Source organism: Podarcis melisellensis, assembly GCF_964234715.1.
Source record: "Podarcis melisellensis genome assembly, chromosome: Z".
In the NCBI taxonomy this organism is placed as follows: Eukaryota; Metazoa; Chordata; class Lepidosauria; order Squamata; family Lacertidae; genus Podarcis; species Podarcis melisellensis.
In genome coordinates this window covers 24,043,315-24,061,882 of record NC_138547.1, presented here as the reverse complement: position 1 = coordinate 24,061,882, position 18,568 = coordinate 24,043,315, and the positions used below count along the sequence as shown (strand labels likewise).

The window sequence follows — 18,568 nt, the reverse complement described above, 5'->3', positions numbered from 1 at the left end:
GACCAAGGCTGAGGGAAGGTGCCTATTCATTGCAATGGTGATATCCACCATGACAGTTTTCATTGAAGGGATGTTCTTTTGACCAATCCAGGGTGTCAGCAAACCTTTTCAGCAGGGGGCCGGTCCACTGTCCCTCAGACCTTGTGGGGGGCCAGATTTTATTTTGGGGAGAAAATGAACGAATTCCTATGCCCCACAAATAACCCAGAGATGCATTTTAAACAAAAGGACACATTCTACTCATGTAAAAACACACTAATTCCCGGACCGTCCGCAGGCCAGATTGAGAAGGCCATTCGGGCCTTAGTTTGCCTACCTATGGACCAATCCCACCTTTATGTCTCTTTTCTTTGTCTTCTCCCTAATGCAAAGAAACAACATTTATTCAGCTCACTCCTGTGAAAGGAAAGAGCCTTCCTGGGTCACAGGAGATAATTTTCCTTCTCCCCCTGCCCTCCCCCTTTTCATTCGGCACATTTGGTTGTCAACATTGAGGCTTTGTGAGTGGAGCCACCTTGGGGGTCAGCCTTCCAAGGGCCACTGCTGCGAAATGACTTGATTAGTCATCCTCTTGGTGAATGCAAGCGCCAACCGCTCTGTAGCACAGGACAAAAGGCAAAGGTGACAGACAATGCCAAAGAGTGCATTTCATTTTGAAAAGAACAGCTGAGCTGCAAAAGCCCCCTTTTGAAATGCTCATTTTAAATAATGGGGAGAAATTATACTTTGATATTAAACCATCAGACAGAAATTGAGCGTTAACACCAGCAATAAAGCACATACCATCTCATTACTGGCATTTATCAACATAATACTAAAATTATAAAGGGAGCTTTTAGTAAGGAACAAAACTCAATTGAATGTTCCGTCCGCACGCTGAGAGAGCAGGAAAGGGGGGGGGAGAGTGACAATAATTACCCTTCTCCACTCTAAAATGCTGTAAGAGTTCAGTAATTGCCAGAAGCTCCCCTCTCCCTTTCACCCCCCCCTGTTTTTCCTGAGCATTTGAAGATTAATAACTTTTGCTTAAGAGAGAAGCTAGTGGGCAACACACACACACACACACACACACACAAACAAACAAACAAACAAACACACACACTGAAGGTCCAGGTTGTTTGTCGCAGAGGTGAGTTTTCCAAATGTTCTCCTCTTAATGTGCTTCTCAGCAGGTCATTACTTTCAAGCCACTCCTCTGGAACAAAGTACAATGATTACTCCAAACAAATCTCAGACCTGAGCTGTGTCAAAATATACAGCACTTTGGATTCCAATGGACAACATGGGGGGGGCTTGATGTGAACCTAGGCAAGAGATGGATGGATCTGTCCATTTTCACAGGAGTACAGGCTGCTACCTTATACTGAATCAGGCCACTGGTCTATCTAGCTCAGTATTGTCTACACTGACTGGAAGCAGCTCTCCAAGTTTTCAGATATTGGGCATTCCTAGCCCTACCTGGACATGCCAGGGATTGAACCTGGAATCTTCTGCATGCAATCAAATGCTCTACCACTAAGCTACAGCCTATTCATTTATGTGTACATTTTTTGTATGCAAACATACAGATTTAGGAAAACAATTTTTGCCAGTGTAATGCATTTCTGTATTTTACTTTCACTAATATAAGCATTGTTATACACATCTTCCCCTAAACGTGCATTTTTGTACTTTTCCAGCTAAAGAATTGCACTACAAAATTCAGAGGAGTTCAGGAGTGCAGATTTTAAAGAAGAGCTGTGCTTCACTGGGCAAATATTCAAGAACACTACAGAGGCAGCTAAGTAGATCCTCCTCACTGCTTTCACTGCCATAAGGTCATCACAATTATGTGCTCTAATGACTAAGCTGTATTTTGTTGACTTCACAGTGGAGCTTTCACCATCTGTGCTCTAAGTGTCATCTGGTCTGTTTCATGGCACGTATTTCTCCTGTATACAGGTGTGACCCTATTAATTCCCCGTTTTTCATAATGCATGGTATCCTTGTGGAACAGCTCAGTGGCTTCAGACCATGGTGGTACTATGGTTCCACTCCTTTGTGCTTGACTATTTTCAAAGAGTAGCCCTGGATTACTTTCCTTGTTCCTCCTTTCTTCATTGCCTTAAAAAGGAAGCATCAACCTTCCTTCCTTCTTCCTTCCCTATGAGGAAACGTTGTAGCATTTGAAGAAGAAGAAGAGTTTGGATTTGATATCCTGCTTTATCACTACCCTAAGGAGTCTCAAAGCGGCTAACATTCTCCTTTTCCTTCCTCCCCATCAACAAACACTCTGTGAGGTGAGTGGGGCTGAGAGACTTCAAAGAAGTGTGACTGGCCCAAGGTCATCCAGCAGCTGCATGTGGAGGAGCGGGGACGCGAACCCGGTTCACCAGATTACGAGTCAACTGCTCTTAACCACTACACCACACTGGCTCTCCCTTTTCATTTAGAGAAAATCTGAGTAAGAAGTGACATGACAGAAATTTATGAAATTATGCATGGCCTGTAGAAGTGGACAGAGGACAGTTTTTTCTCCCTCTCTCATAGCGCTAGTATGTGTGGACATCCAATGAAACTGAATGTTGGATGATACAGGACAGGCTAAAGAAAGTACTTCATACAGCGCGTAGTCAAAGTATGGAGGCAACGATGGCCACCAACCTGGGTTGCTTTAAAAGAGGATTAGACAAATTCATGGAGGAGAAGGCTATCAAAACTATACTCTGCCTCCATGGCTGGAAACAGTATGGTTAGGAAACTGCTGGAAACTGCAACCGGGAATTGTGTCCTTGTGCTCCTGTCTTGCTTGTGGGTATCCCACAGGCATCCGGTTGGCCATTGTGAGAAGACGATGCTGGACTGGATGGACCACTGGCCAGATCCAGCAGATTCTTCTTATGTTCTTATGTCCTTCCTCCCCTCTTTTGAGCCTATTAATCATTTGCATTTTATGATTTACCGCTACCAATCTAAGCCTGTGTGTAGCAGTTCCTATATGCATTTGTGGTGGATGTGCTGCACTCAACAGTCATGCATACATTCCTTTTTGGAGCACATTCTCCATGCTCTATACTCTTTATCTCATTCCACACAGAACTTTCTTTCAAGGATGCGGCTAGCTCTCTCTTAGTACTCCTACTGAGTCTTTCACAGTGGGGTCTTTCTCTGTAGCCCCTCTGATGCATGCAAAACAGGATATATGGTTGGCCTCACTAAAGAGATGAAAGTTGTTCCATTTCATGTTGAGCAACAGCTATTAGCATAGATGTGCGAGATCCAAATATCACGAACATATCCCTATATTTAAAAATATTTTCCCCCTTCTTACTTGTGAGGAAGAACCTTGTGGATTGAAGCCAATGGTAGAGCACTTCCTCTGTCCCCAGCTTCCTTCAGTACCAAGAGAGATGGAACAAGGTTGGGTGTAAGTAGTCTATGCACTGCCTCCAATGCAAGGATGGATCAGGCTTGCTCTTTCAGTTCAGACTGTGAGGTCACAAGGCGGCTCCTATTTCCAGGCAGTGTTTGCACTTCCCACACAGTGACTGAATCATTGCATGTTAAAAGCAGGAATGAGGAACTTTCAATCCTCCATATGTTGTTGGACTGCAACTCTCATCAGCTCCAGGCAGAATGGTTGATGGTCAGGGCTGATGGGTGTTGTAGCCAATCAAGATCTGGAGAGCCACAGGTTCCCCATTCCTGTGGAAAAGTTAATACAGTAAGCCCACAACATCCATTTAACTTGTGCACACTCAACTTTACGCAGGTGACATATATAAGGGTGGGAAATGAGCAGGGTTCTGGGAAAAATGACTTTGGCAGCTCCAACCACCATTGAACTAGTGAGTTTTGACCACATGTGATTTTAGCTTTAGGCATGATCTCCAGAATGTAACCTCCATGTGAGTTGCAGGCTTACTATAAATATGTAGCCCCACCTTACTCAATGACAAACATCTTACCTCTCTATAATGGAGCTGAGTGCAACTGAAAACTACAATATTCATTTCTTTGTTTATACAATTTTAAAACTGCTTAAAATAAAAATATCTAGGGGCTCATCTACACTTACCTGCAAAATTCAGATTTTTCTTATTGGTTTCTCATCTGGAAGACCATACTTGAGCACTTTGTATTCTGGAAATCTGTTTAGAAAACTGGGTTCATTGTGTCCTCATTCCACATTTCCATGTTTCCAGTAGTGCCCGCCTCAAGGAAAAAAGGGCACTTGAGGAAGTATAGCTTGGTGGTCCCCCTCTCTAGTAACTATACCTTCACTAGGGCTGCCATTACTGTGATTTCAAAGGCAGACTTGGTGAATCGTAGATCTTAGACAAGTCAATCCAATAAGATTTTTTTTCCTAGGGGTCTTTCAGGGTACAACCCTCCCTTCACTGCCACAAAGCTAAGCATATCAGATTTCTTTTCAGATTTTCCAAACACTAGGTAATTTTGGATTTCCTGAGAAAAAGTATGGCACAAGAGCTGTATACAGTGAAGGATGTCTGGGCATGGGGGAATTAATGGACACACCAGGCATAGACAATCCACATTTAACCAAGGTATGAGCAGATAGACCAACGGTCCCATTTATTATAAGGTAGCTTCCTATCTTCTCTTCCACCTTCTTCAGGAGTGAATGTAATGAAAGAAAAAAGTAAGAGTAAAATACACAAACCACAGAATTTTTCATGGTTATGCACTTCTTTTCCTGAAATTGTCAATCTCTTTCCTCTACCCTGAGCAGAGTACAATGTGTCCTTACCTTGAGCAGAGATAAAGGACAAAATCTATCAGGCAGCACCCAGGAAGATATTTTCCCCATCACTTCAGAAACCATAAAATAAGCTACATTTTCTTTCTGAGAGATCGAAACTGCAATTCAGATTCCCTTAACAGCATCTTCTTGCAAGCTCTACTCTTGTGTTTTGCTTCAAGGACTTAAAGCAGAAATAGTGTTTAGTGTGATCTGGAGGAAGAGTTGTGTGAATGCAATATTCACAGGAATCAAATGGTTAAGGGCTAGATTCTAGTGTGGCTTAAATTGGGGTTAATTCAGAATAAATTCCACTAGTGGTAAAATGTGGAACAAGACTGGCCTCCACCACCATAGTGCACAGTTCCCACTAGTTCTAGCCAGCATGTGAAAAGGAATTTGGAATTTACACAGTAAACTGTAGGCACAAGTTAAATCCATTGTGTTGTCCATTTCTCTTAGCGCATGTATTTACACAAACCATTTTCTTTATTTGCAATGTAGGTGTGAAACCAGCCTTACCAGACAGACTTACAGTGTTACTTTCTGTTGCAGCATTAGAAATAGGTATTCAGGAGATCCAAAATACATGAGCAATTTCTAACTGAAAACTACATTCTCCTATAAGGGACTCTATAAAATTAAAAAAACACAGATCTAAATCTACAGATAATGAGCCTTTGACATTTACCATATTGAAAGTGGTCATCACTATGACATATCTCATGATCATGAAATAAAATTATCCCATGGTCTTTGAAGACGTGAGTTATGTAAATTAGAAGCATTTGAGCATGGACTTTTCACATTCTGTTCGGGGAAAAATGTTACTAAATGCACTAGCTGATCATACATCATTCATAATACATAAGAGCATTTAAATACTTAATTTCATTCAGTATTGCAGGTATTATATTTAATTCAAATTAAATTATCAAATTCATGTTCATTAGCTGTAACTAAAGATGAACAAGGCATTCAGGTAATTACTGGCCTCTAAACTTGGGACGCGGGTGGCGCTGTGGGTTAAACCACAGAGCCTAGGGCTTGCCGATCAGAAGGTCGGCGGTTCGAATCCCCACGGTGGGGTGAGCTCCCGTTGCTCAGTCCCTGCTCCTGCCAACCTAGCAGTTCGAAAGCATGTCAAAGTGCAAGTAGATAAATAGGTACCGCTCCGGCGGGGAGGTAAATGGCGTTTCCATGTGCTGCTCTGGTTCGCCAGAAGCCGCATAGTTATGCTGGCCACATGACCCGGGAGCTGTATGCCGGCTCCCTCAGCCAATAAAGTGAGATGAGCGCCGCAACCCCGGAGTCGGTCACAACTGGACCTCTTGGTCAGGGGTCCCTTTACCTTTACCTTTACTTTGACGTGCTTTCGAACTGCTAGGTTGGCAGGCGCAGGGACCGAGCAACGGGAGCTCACCCCATTGTGGGGATTCGAACCGTTGACCTTCTGATCGGCAAGTCCTAGGCTCTGTGGTTTAACACACAGCACCACCCGCGTCCCTACTCTGATCATATTTGAAGACAAATGCTAGATCTAGGTGGTCCCAGCTCAAACCTATATAGGTTAATAATATAATTAACAACAAGCCTGTGTGTGTGAAGATACTTACAGAACCCTTTCCAGAATCAGCCCATTGGAAATCTGCTGGCAAAATCTGGTTTCTGGAAGCATCACTAATAGAAAGCCATCCTATGAATGTAATGTATGGTGTTGGGCTGGAAAGAGTTACACTGACAGATTCATGCACACACAAACTGACCTCTCTTCCAAAGGCATTGGTGATAAGTACCTACTGTCAGTGAGAGATAAGAAGAAGAAACAAGACTGCAGAAAAGATATATCAGATGGACAGGGAATAAAAATGAATTAAACAGTCTGGAGGCTTAATAAAAGTTCAGTGTACTAATCTCATCAGTAAATGTAAGGCAGGGTTTCAAAGGCTGGGTTTTTGAACTAGATGAAATATTAAAGATGTTTTCTATGAAATCATAAGCTGATAGAATAGCAAACAAAATGATTAAATGATTAAATTAGTTCTTCAATGATCCCTCTTCCCCCCCAACTTCTATCTTTCCCTCCCTGAAAGGACTGCATTCCACCTTGAAGTAACAATTCTTATAATGCAACCCTAACTATGTCTTCTCAGAAGTAAGTCCTGCTGAATTTAGTGGGGCTTGTTCCCCACTGCATTCCGTAAGACTTCATTCTGAGGAGGTAAGTATAGAATTGCACTGTTTGTAATTTCATATGGAATGTTGAATTGCTTAAGAGTCTTTATTGCATTTCGGAACAAAACCTTGTGAGGTAGGAAAGCATGGGCTGTATCCAACCGTATATCCAACTCACTGAAATTAATGGACCCAGATTAGCCATGGCCATTATTTTCAACCAGCCTTCTCTGAATAGGATACAAGGGTAGGTGGGTGGGTGTTTATGTGACAGTGCTCACTGGAATAGATTACCAGCACCTTTTTTTTTGCTGCCCATGGCAGCCATTTTGTGCTGGCCCAAAAACAAGTTTTATCAGCATATGAGGACTGGTGCCTCATTTTTCTTTTTCTATTAAAAAAACACTGGGTACAACCTTATTCTTCTAATCAGTAACATTTAAGAGAACAATTGTGTGAGACATTATGGCTGTTTTCCTTATCAAGATGGGCATATGCTCCCACTCAGTCACCCATGTGAAAGAGGCTTCTGTTTTTCTGCTTCATTCTTGGGGCACATCAAATTTCAACAGGTGCACTTTTTTTGAGTTTTACATAAAGGAAGGGTCATCACTAACTGGATGATTATCTGCCTTGGAAGGTCCCAGGTTCAATCCCTGGTATCTCCAGGTAGGGCTTTGAAAACCTGCCACCTGAAACCCTGAATATGTGCTGCCAGTGAAATGTAAACAATACTGATCTAGATGGCTTAATGCAGCATACAAAAGCTTCCTCCATATCCCTCTGGGCTTCCTGATGCAATCTTAGATTTGCCCCCAAAACATCTTAAGTTAAATCATTCAAGAACATTGCAGGTTAAAGAAAATTTGCCTACAACAGGGGGGCAAATTCAAGATAGCAGTTGGACTGCAGTGGGATGCATGAGTACCAAGGGACAAGAATTAAAAGGTGACTAGTTGGATCCAGAATTAGTCATACTTAGTGTCAGATGGGTAGCATATATAACAGAGGTCAGTATGTGTCCTTTTTTCACGACTTAGTGCCCATTTCCATGCTTTATGCTTCCAGAAAAAAATCCATTTGCAAATCATATGGAAACTTGAGCTATATTCCACTATAATTCAAAAAGTGGTCTTTACATTATGTGAAAGCGCAAATATCATGCGGGAAATAACAGTTGAGGAAACATTGTGCAAATGGAATAAACTGCCATGTGAATGCAGCCAAAGTGTGTTTAATTTGGCTTCCCTCTGAGTAAAGAGCACAAGACCAGTGCAGAGGGAGTTCAAGTGGTTCCCAGCATAGCTTCTCCCTGGAGAGGTTATGGTAAGGGGGAAATCTCTCCACAGTGAATAATATGCATACTAACGCAGTAAGTCCATACCTAATTAATCCCCCCAAACTGGTGCTAGTAATGCCTCTAATTCGGCCATTAATTATCCCTTATGAGGAATGGAATCCCTCCAGCAACCATATTCCACCCTAATTAGAGTAAGCACCCTCGTTTGCATTTCCTGAGAAGTTCAAGCTCAATTGCTATAGTGTACATAGTCATACTTTTAAAAACATACTCTGGTTCGTGAAGATGCCTCCCTGATTCTGCTGTGATTCCATGGCAGGAAAGTTAATTGCTAGGACAGCTGACCAGCTCTGAGCTTTCTTATCAAATAACTCCTATGGTATGCCCATCCTAAACATTAACAAAATCTGCTTTCAGATTTCACTTAAAACCTGCTAACAGGCCCCTTCCCTATATGACTGAACCTTTCCTGCAACTCAGATGTTCAGCTTTTGGGAGGACACATCAAGAAGGATGACACACAGTTGTCTTTTTCAAGATGCTTTGACCCCATGAATCATTGTTGGAGCTGGCTTCTTTCTGTCTGAGCTTTAGTTAGTTTCTATTCTTTGATTTCCATCACACAGTTCTCCTGCCTCTGATCTATGTTTGTAATTTTCTTCAGGACTAGTCAGAAGATCTTGCAGAAGTCAAGCCAGGGTATTTTTAAAATAAAATTTTCATCTATTTATAATAACCAAGCATATAGAACTGGGATGGAGAACCCTTGACCCTCCAGATATTGTTCAACTCCAACTCTCATCAGGCCCATGCAGTAAGACCAAATGTCAGGAATTATGGAAACTGTAGTTCTGCAACATTTAAAGGGCCACAGGTTCCCCACCCTGATATATAAGAGCATGTGTTGCTGAAACACAGCCAGCATGGCTTGTTCTTCATGGATTTTGCTTCTTCTTTTTATTCTCCTCCTCCTCCTCCTTCTTTGCTTTCCACATAGCAACTGCACACTGAGCATCTCCTGTTGTGTGCACATGGGAAGAGTTGGGGCATGCCCAGGGTTGGCCCAATAGATTTTGGCACCTGAGTGCACCCACCCCTGAGGGAAGATGAGGGGAGTGAAGATCTACATCAGTAACAAGGGGGGGGGGGAGAATAAAGCTCAACATTGGGAACAAGGAGGGAGGAGACCACCAGTACCTCTTATTCACCAAGAGGTCACTGTGAAGGCAGCACTGGGGGAGGGGGTGCTGCTGAAAAGGCAGCAGATCCAAGGAGTGTGCTGCAGCTACCAATGACACCATGGCAGGTGAAGAAGAGTTTGGATTTGATATCCCGCTTTATCACTACCCTAAGGAGTCTCAAAGCGGCTAACATTCTCCTTTCCCTTCCTCCCCCACAACAAACACTCTGTGAGGTGAGTGGGGCTGAGAGACTTCAGAGAAGTGTGACCAGCCCAAGGTCACCCAGCAGCTGCATGTGGAGGAGCGGAGACGCAAACCCGGTTCACTAGATTACGAGTTCACCACCCTTAACAACTACACCACACTGGCTGCATTCCTTGGCAGCCTAATAATAATAATAATAATTAATAATAATAATAATTGTATTATGTGTACCCTGCCCATCTGACTGGGTTGCTGCAGCCACTCTGGGTGGTTTTTGCAATGAGAGAACTGCCAGAAGGAGCTGGACTTTGGTGTCCGGGCTGAACAATGGGGTTGGAGATGCCACCCCTGTGGATCCTGCTACCTGAGGTGGTTTTTCACCTTGCCTCATGGGTGGGTCAGTTCTGGTCATGCCAATAATTACACTGAGGTGTTCTCTAGATCATAGCAGTAATTTCGGGAATGGGGGCTGGCAGATCCCTTTCCAGGCTTAAAAAAAAAGGTTACCTGCAAAAACACGAGGAGGAGACATACACACACAAACTGAGAGACCATGTTAATGGCCATCAGAAGCAGCTCAGAGATTAGAATCGCAGATGAGACCTGGCAGAGATAGATTAGGGAGCAGCCGGCAGGGCATGTGGTCAAAGGGGCAAATAAATGCAATTTACTATATCATTGCTACTGCAATTTATTAGGTCAAGTTGTCATCAGCTTGGCTAACTCTACTGATGTCTGTGGAGCCAAGCTAGCTGTGAATTTGGACTGTGCCATAAATATACTATTACCTGGCCACATTTTCCCTGTCCCCCTGCCTCCCCACCACCACCATACCATGATTCTCATCACATCACTGCTCCCTTTACTTCTGCTTGTGTTATTAGATTGCAGGTGTTCACTCAGCTGGAACCATGTTTGATTTATCTTTGGTACATGATTGACACTTCACAAATGCATCTTGAAAGTATCATCTATTCTGGAGGCAGCTGCTTCTATTTCTGGTGGGGCTCTTGAGGTTTTAGCTGCACGACAAGCAGAAGTTCAGCAGGTGAAGCTTGCCCCCATCATTAGAGCTCCATGATGGGGGAAGTTTCGCCTGCAGAATCCCTGTCTGTTACACAACTTCTGAAGGCACAGGAACCCTGTAAAATGCAGTGGGGGGAGGGGGTGCTAGTCATAATCTGACATAATTTATCGAACGATTTAGGATCAGGATACCTGAACGACTGCCTTCATCTGTACAGATCTAATTGATCTTTATCATCACTGGAAGAGGCTCTGCTGTTTGTGTTCTGGCTAGTGGATTGCTATCTAGTGATAATATGGACATAGGGTTTCCATAGGCAACAAGCCTATGGAACAACCCTCCCCACTGCATTGTGATGGGCTTCAGACACCTACAGTGGTATCTCGGGTTACAAACACCTTGTGTTACAAACACTTCAGGTTACAGACCCAACTAACCCAGAAGTAGTACCTTGGGTTGCAAACTTTGCCCCAGGATGAGAACAGAAAGTGGTACCTCAGGTTAAGAACGGTTTCAGATTAAGAACGGACCTGTGGAACAAATTAAGTTCATAACCAGAGGTACCACCGTATTAAAAATGTACTTGTTTGTGTGGGCACTTCCTGCTTCTTTTTAGATTATACTGCCCAGTGTTTTACTTATTTTTATTTATTGTTTATTTTGATAGTTTGATTCTGACTTTTTATTTTATTCATTTGCAAAAAAATTAAAATCTATACACATAAAATAACATTCACAGAACAACATCAGAGCAGTACATCTGCACTACTAGATCACCTCTCAGGGAAAGACTAAAAGAACAGATGGGGGGGTATTCATTTAAATCTATATCCCTTCCTTCCTCCTGAAGGAGTCCAGGGTGGCATACACTGCCACTATATTTTTTAAAAAAAGCATTCTAAAACAAAACATTCTAGAAACAGTTCGTATCAAAACATTGCTTCATCTTATGATGTCATTGTTGACAACAGGTGCTTAAGTGCAAATACTGTAGGAAGAAACTGCACCCAGAAAAGAGATGTGTGTGGAAGATTGTTGGCAAAAGGGGGTAAAGGCACAGGGAGGTGAAGTAGGAATTGCACCCCTATCATGACCTTGACCAGTGTTGTGACAGGGTTGAATTGGATAGAATTGGGGGTGGGGGTGGCAATTTGATTTCAGCCTGGTAAACCCATCACTAAAGATAACAATGAATTGAGTAAGTAGCCTGCCAGACTAAAGCAGCTTCACCTGTTCATATGCACTGTTTCCCCCCTCACCATTTGGGCTGAGCATCCATAGGACACATTATTCAAGAGTAGCAGGAACATCTCCCTCCCTCCCTCTCTTTTCTCTGCTGCCCTCCCACCACCTCTCATATAATTAGAGCACTGGGTTGCTCTGTTAATTGGATTTTAGTATGGTTGGATTTTCTTGCTGAGTATGTGAACCATCTTATTTTATTTGCATGAATATTTATAAACTGGCATCTCCTAAAAAGGGGGGGATGCCACAGATGTGTACAATAATTCTTAAAAAAAACAAAAACTTCACAGACTTATAAAATGGTAAAATACAGAATAAATCATCTACGCGGAATCAAATTACCGGTAATTGTCTAAAAATGTTTGGTGGGAGAAATGTTTTCAGCAGGTGATGAAATATCAGGAATGTAGGTGCCTGCCTGATTTTAATAGGATCAGCATTCCAGATGACTGGTGTCACTACACTAAAAGCCTTAGTTCACATAGAAACTAAACAAATACTGTATGAGATAACTGTGGGGTGACCAGGAAGGCTTCTCCTGATCATTGCAGTGATCAGGATGGCATATACGGGACAAGGCGGTAAGTGTAGATCGTGGGAGGATGAGATACCAATATTAGATGAGATTTAAAATTAGGTTAAGCCAGGCTACTACAAAGACACACAGGTGTATATGCATCTGTGTGCTCATACTATTTATTTAAGCTTAATATATATATTTTTTAAATCTCCAAGTGACACCCACACACCCACACAGAGGCCACATTTACACAAGACATTAAAAGTACTATGGTACCACTTTATAAACAGCCATGGCTGCCCCCCAAAGAATTCTGGGAGCTGTAGTTCACAAAGCTACAGTTCTCAGAGTTACAGAGGGACTTGTGCAGAGGGAATTGTAGCTCTGCAGGTGAAACAGAAGGGACCTCTACCAACTCTCAGCATGCTTAACAAATGACAGTTCCCAGGATTCTTTGGGGGAAGCCATGGCTGTTTGAAGTGGTATCACAGAGCTTTAAATGCATGGTGTGGATGCAGTCACAGATTGCCATTTCTTACCAGTAAAATCCCATGACAGGGCAGTAGGTGTCAAAGTGGGGAGGGGATGCACTTACTCACTGGCTATTAGACATAATAGTCAACTATCAAGCTTAGATCAAAACAAGATCAATACCCAATCGAAGTTAAGAACCGTTGTGTTGCTTTTCCTAGGTGGAAGTCTGTGATGTGTAGGCATGTGTGTCCAAGCAGCTGAGTTTCTCCCCCACCCACCGCCACCGCTTTTTCCTGGGGGGAAACCCACTCTTTACTGCTGAATCAGAACAAACGTCAATTGGGTTTTCTGTGGATTGATATCTGTTCTGACTGAGTGGTAAACTGAGGGTTTTCCCAGGGAAAAGGCAGAACCCTAGAACTGTAGAGGTGGAAGGGGCCCTGAGAGTCATCTAGTCCAACCCCTGCAATGCAGGAGCATACAACTGCCCCACATGGGGATCCAATCTGTGATCTTGGTGTTATCAGCACTACAAAACACAACTGCTTGGACCTGTGCCCAGAAATCACAGAGCTCTGCCCAGAATAGGTGGCACAAAGGCAAGTGTGCCCTGACTTAAGACCACTGCTCCAAGTGATGTGCAGAAATAACTGGAAAGCAACAAAATGTGATGGGGAGGCTAATAAATCTCAGGGACTGAATTGGGATCTTTGGCATGCAAAACATGCTCTTCTACTGAGTGTTGCCCCCTTGCCAGTGAATCCTATTCCTTCTCTTCTCTCAGTCCAGTTCTGCCCTGAGTGAGGCCCCACAAGTACTATGCAAGAGGTATTTGCAGACAATCAACCAGGAAAGGGATTCTGGTGAAGATGGGAAATTTGAAATCCCCAAACCCTGCTTCTGAGCAAGCCAAGCTGTGTTTTTTGTTTTTCCTCTCTGCATGAGATAACATTAGGGACTTGGGACTAGAATTTGGAAAAATTATGGCTTCTGGCCATAAATAGCACTTGTGGTCTGGCAGAGGTGCAGCAGGGATTTTAATCAGAAAAGTGGGCATTTAATTTTAAATGCTTTTCATAAGAGTGCTAGGAAAGTGAAATAATTACAGCCAAAGACACTGCATGCAAAATGGGTAAAATCTCACTAAGCGCTAGTCTTAATTGTGCCTGCTGGCTGTTTTCTAAGAAATCCTTGTTGCTTTAATTTCTGTAAGATGCCAGTTGACAATACTGCAGCCTGAAGCTCCAGTATATTACCCATTGCTGTTGCTTCTGTTGAGCCTTAGGGCTCATCCTGCTTGTTTTTACCTGAATTGAAGCAAAGGGTAATTGGGGGTTGTTGTTGCTTTGTGGATCGACATTTGCTCCTAAATCAGGCATGTCCAAAGTCCACTTCAGGGCCTAATCCGGCCTGCTAGTCAATGTCAATTTAATCCGGTCCCCACGGCAGTATATGTCCTGGGGTAAAATCCTTTAAAAAAGCTCAACAACTTTGGTCGGCCCTCACACATGTTCACTTCATCAAATCTGGCCCTCTTTGAAAGAAGTTTGGGCATCCCTGTCCCAAGTGGTACAGAAGCGGGTTTTCTGTCTTACTAACTATCTCCTGTTTGTGGCTGGCACAGCCTTGGCCAATCTTTCTACTCAGGTAGAAAGGTCTCCTGTCTTCCTTTCCTCTTGCTTATGTTGCAGACCCTCCAAGTGTCCCTATTTTCCAAGGATGTCTCTGATTTTGAGAAGTTGTCCTGGTTTCTGATTTGATCCCGAAATGTCCCACTTTTCCTTAGGGCAGCCCTATTTTCATTGGAGAAATGCTGAAGGGTATGGAATTATCCAACCCCTGAGCTGTCTGAAGACAATCCTGTATAGGGAAGGGTTGTTTTTTTTAGTGTTTAATGTTTTCTTGTGTTATTATGTATTTTGGAAGCTGCCCAGAGTGGCTGGGGCACCCCAGTAAGATGTGTGGGGTATAAATTAAGGTTACCAGACGTCCCCGTTTCCTGGGGACAATCCCCAGATTTACAAATCAGTCCCCATACAATACCCATTGAAGTTGAAAAGTGTCGCCGGATTCATTGAAAAAAATCTGGTAACCTTAGTATAAATAGTAAAATTATCATTATGGAATGAGACATCCCTACAGAGGTACCGCAAGTTACAGACACCTCAGGTTGCAAATGCTTCAGATTACAAACTCCACTAACGTGGAAGAGTTACCTCGAGTTGAGAACTTTGCCCCAGGATGAGAACGGAAATCGTGTGCCGGTAGCGCAGTGGCAGCAAGAGACCCCATTAGCGAAAGCACGCCTCTAGTTAAGAACAGTTTCAGGTTAAGAACGGACCTTTGGAACGAATTAAGTTTGTAACTACAGGTACCACTGTATTTTCATCAGAAAAAGGTTGGAGGGTATGGTGTTGGAGCAACAGCTAGGAAAGGAGGTGAAAGCAAAGAAGGAAAGAAGAAGGGGCCTGGAGGGCTGTTCATGAATGTGAAAGGGGCTGCAAGCTAGGAGGGAGGGTGGATGTGAGTAGGAAAGCAGCTGATCTGTGCCCCAGTTCAGACTAAAATTTGAATGGGAGAAGAACAATGTGGTCTTAAAGGTTGTCTCATATTTGAAGTCAGTTTTACAAGCCCCCAAGGTTTATATTTCCAAGCTAGGCACTGTCAGTTTGGGCAACATTGCTAGATGTGCCTTCCTTAGCATTGTAATCATCATCAACAACATGAACATCATTTGTTAAATGTGTATACTACCCTATACCCACAGGTCTCAGGGTGGTTCCATTGCAGTCCTTAAGAATACAAATGTTTGCATTTAAATAACCCGAACAATATATTTCATCAGGGTTTGGAGGCAGTTGCTCCATCCAACTTTTGCCACTGGCCCTGCTCACCACTTGTGTGCGGCCCCTGGAAAGTTGCCTAAGAGGGAATGTGGTTCATGCACTTAAGCACTTTGGCTTTTACAACTGCAAAACAAGCCACAGGGATGCCAATGGATGCATATCAGACATTGACTTCAAAACGGTGCCATACTACGCTAATCTATTAAGTTCGCAATGTTGTCAGTTCAGCTCTGTGATTTTCATTGAGGGAACCATGTAGGGCAGAGATGATTGGCTGCCTGAGAATACTTAGCGGTGAATTCTATTAGAGGAGCTGCCTCTGCAGGAAGCCAGTGAAGACACCTGTAATTTAGCCACCTGCCCGGCAGCTAGGAAAGAAGATTAATGAGGGCTGCTTTAATTAACATGAGCAGCTGAAATGGGCTAGAGCAGTTCCCAAAAAATTTTGTGCCACTGCTCTCTTGGTTCAATAAATTCACCCCTAGTGCCCCCACCCTATCAAATCATTATTCAGAATAGCGGTTTTGGACGATCCACTAAGGAAGATAATAGCACAATAAAATTCAAACAGTAACAATTAATTGCACATCTTTTCAAAATCCAATTAAAACTATTTAGTTTAATTAATTCAACAGAATTGATTAACTTGATCCAGTGAGACAAGCTTTTCAAAGTCTGACAGTCAGGTACATCTCCAGGACCTCCTTGCTGCCCCCTTGGCTCTTAATGCACCCCTATGCAATCCCACCAATCCCAAGGGGTAGTGCCATCCACTTTGGGAACCACTGGGCTAGAGCAATTGAGTCAAGTTGTGTTTGTTTCTCGCATGAGAGACAGTGGAAGGTACATGAGAGGTAGATTTCAATAGAAGCAAATCTGTACTGATTTTTGGCCTTGGGAAAATGTGGCTATTTCTTTCTAATGTCCACTATGGGCCCAGGGGCCAATTGTGGTCCTTTGAGCATCTTCCTCCTTTCCCCAGGTCCCTCACTAGTCCTGCTCAACCTCTTCAAATGTTTCTGCCTGACTGTAATGTGCCCTTAAGCTGTGACAGTCCATCCATCCTTGCCTGGTGATGCTTTGTAGAAGCCTTTGGCTTGTGTGTAGTGGCTGGAATGTAGCCTATTGTCAGAGGTGAACAAAGACATTTTGGTCAACGAGGAAAAGACAACATGGTCTCCTCACCTCTGCTCCATGTACAGAAGTTGGCTAGACCAGCCATTGACTCATATCTCACCACTGGCAATGGACAACATTCCGCTCCTCGCCCCTCAGTACCCAGGGGCAGCAGAGGAATGTAGAGGAGCATGGCAGGCTGTGTAGGACATGGAGCTCCGATCTCCAACAGAAGGGAATGATGAGGGGGCTCACGATCAATGGCTCTTGTTGCTGACCCTCGCTATCTGCTGCCTGAAGCAATTGCTTCACTCTGCCAAATAGTAAGGCCAGGCCTGCCTACTCTACAAAGGTAAGAGTTAAATCCTTTCCTCTGGCCACTTTTTTTTGCCTCTGGCCCTACCCACTTTTGGCTTCTGTCTCTCCTTACCACTATAATGCTGACCTAGAAGGTTGCCTGTGGTGAAATACAGACTTTGGGCAAAGAGAAGTTTCCTATTTCTGAAATAAGCACTTAATTCAAAGCTGCACAGACACTTCTATTTATTCCTAATCACCTCTTATAGTTACCCAATTTGTTGCTTGCTGTGGCGATCACACAGGGCCCCCGGACGTTTCGTGGTCTATTGACCCTGTGCCACCACTGCGGTTGCTTTCTTCGCTGCCACCACCCCGCTTCTCATGGGGACACACGGAGTCCAGACAGTTGTTAACATAAACAAATAATCAAGTTTATTTTTAAGTGCAGGAATAAGCGTATGGTTTCGGTCTTGTCAGTTTCTTAAATCTTAGTTCCTACAACTTCAAACTGAATTATTCCCAACTATCTATCTAACTCCCTAACAATTCCTCTCACTCTCTCAAAATACCACTCAACCAATCCACTGCGTATTCCACCCTCTTCCTTCTCCAACACCCAAGCCTCAACTCCCAACTGACAAACCTCAACTCTCAACTCCCAAACCTCAACTGTCAACCCCCAGACCTCAACTGACTTTTCAAAACCTCCCACTCTATCTTTTACTCCCCCCTTGCATTCTCACTGGCCAATCACATCACACCCATTTTAACCCTTTCCTTGACCCATCCTAGGAGCAAACGCCACACTTGCCTATGGCTGGTGGCCAACCAGAGAAGCAAGGGGTGTTCCAATAGGGCTCTGTGGGTCACACACGGAAGATGATGTGAAAGAAAGATGCCCCCTTATCAAAACATTGGGTGCTGCTTTTATCTTCTCCCCTTTGCCAACCATCTCCTTTCAGACCCAGACCGTATTTGTCTTAGATTCTGTTCCCATCTTTCGCATGCCCTTTCAGAGTGGATATTGTTCATGGTCTAAGGAAAGTTGTGCCATATTTGCTCATCTCGAGTAAGGACAGAAGAATCTCTCAGTTTTGGTTTCTCATTTTCCCAATCTTAAATAGAGTTGGCCCAAATTTCTGCATCAATTTGGAAAAAAAGCTGCTTGCCTCTAGCAGTCCAGGCAGCACCTTGGGACATGATTCAAGAGAAGCTCCGCAACCACTACGCCCCAAAGCCGTCCAAGATTGCTGCCCGCCATGCGTTCTACCACCAGAACCAGGCAGAGGGGGAGTCAATCAACAACTACACCACCGCCCTCCGATAGGCTGCAATGCACTGCAAGTTCCAAGACTTAGATGATGCCCTGATGGATCAAATTGTCTGCAGGGTCCGGGACATCCATCTGCAACAGCATCTCCTCGCCAAGCCAGACCTCA

General features: G+C 43.5%; 1 long non-coding RNA gene across 1 annotated transcript; it reads right to left on the bottom strand.

Moving 5' to 3' along the window:
* Positions 1-17,555: 17,555 nt before the first annotated feature.
* On the bottom strand, positions 17,556-17,929 carry LOC309361736. The gene is made up of 2 exons (XR_014164616.1): positions 17,815-17,929; positions 17,556-17,772 (listed from the first exon to the last, which is right to left on the bottom strand). It is a non-coding gene; the product is annotated as an uncharacterized lncRNA (long non-coding RNA).
* Between the last annotated feature and the right edge of the window lie 639 nt (positions 17,930-18,568).